The following is a 1,084-nucleotide window of genomic DNA, read 5'->3' as shown; positions in this document are numbered from 1 at the left end:
AAAAAAAAAAAAAAAAAGAATTGAAGTTCTGGCTGGGTGTGGTAGCTCACACCTGTAATCCCAGCTCTTTGAAAGGTGAGGCAAGAGGATTGCTTAAACCCAGGAGTTAAAACCAGCCTGGGAAACATAATAAGACTCTGTCTCTACAAAAAATTAGCTAGGCATGGTGGTGCACACCTGTATTCCCAGCTACTTGGGAGGCTGAGGCAGGAGGATCGCTCAGGCCCAAAGAATTCAAGATTGCAGTGAGGGATATAATTGCACCACTGCACTCCAGCCTGAGCAAAGGAGTGACACTTTACAAAGAAAGGAATTTGAATTCTGAGACTCACCATCTGTTCCCAAACCCCTAATGCTGCCAACTATACAGCTGTGCCTTCATTAAAGGTATGTGCCAAGGCACGTTTGGCCTTGGGATGAACATGTAGGAATTAGGTAGAGCTCTGGTTCAGCCTTCCCGGAGGGACCTAAGCAGGACAGAAAGCTAGGCAGAATAGGACTTCTCTCTGTGGGATAACATCCAGAAGGATGTTAAGGGGAGCGATATGACTGAAGTCACCAGGGGTTGGAGAAAATAGAGACTGGCCCATGTCTTCACTGCAGTAACATTGAACTTTTCTCAAAAAAGGAGAATGCTGGGCAGCACCTGTGGACCAGTGGGGAGGGAGGGCGCCAGCCCTATATACTGAGGGTGGCGGGTTCGAACCAGCCCTGGACAAAGTACAACAACAAAAAAAATAACTGGGCATTCTGGCGGGCGCTTGTAGTCCCAGCTGCTCAGGAGGCTGAGGCAAGAGAATCACTTAAGTCCAGGAGTTAGAGGTTGCTGTGAGCTGTGACGCCACAGCACTCTACCAAGGGTGACATAGTGAGACTCTGTTTCTTTAAAAAAAAAAGAGAGAGAATGCTTTTTTTTTTTTTTTGAGACAACAGTCTCACTCTATTGCCCAGGCTAGAGTGAGTGACTCCTTCCTATGGAGTAGGAGGAAAGCCTAGTGGCATCAGCCTAGCTCACAACAACCTCACACTCCTGGGTTTAAGCAATCCTCCTGCTTCAGCCTCCAAAATATCTGGGACTACAGGC

The sequence above is a fragment of the Otolemur garnettii genome, unplaced genomic scaffold (assembly GCF_000181295.1).
Source record: "Otolemur garnettii isolate 467f Iridium unplaced genomic scaffold, OtoGar3 scaffold00050, whole genome shotgun sequence".
NCBI classification, from domain to species: Eukaryota; Metazoa; Chordata; class Mammalia; order Primates; family Galagidae; genus Otolemur; species Otolemur garnettii.
This window is presented reverse-complemented; position numbering follows the sequence as displayed.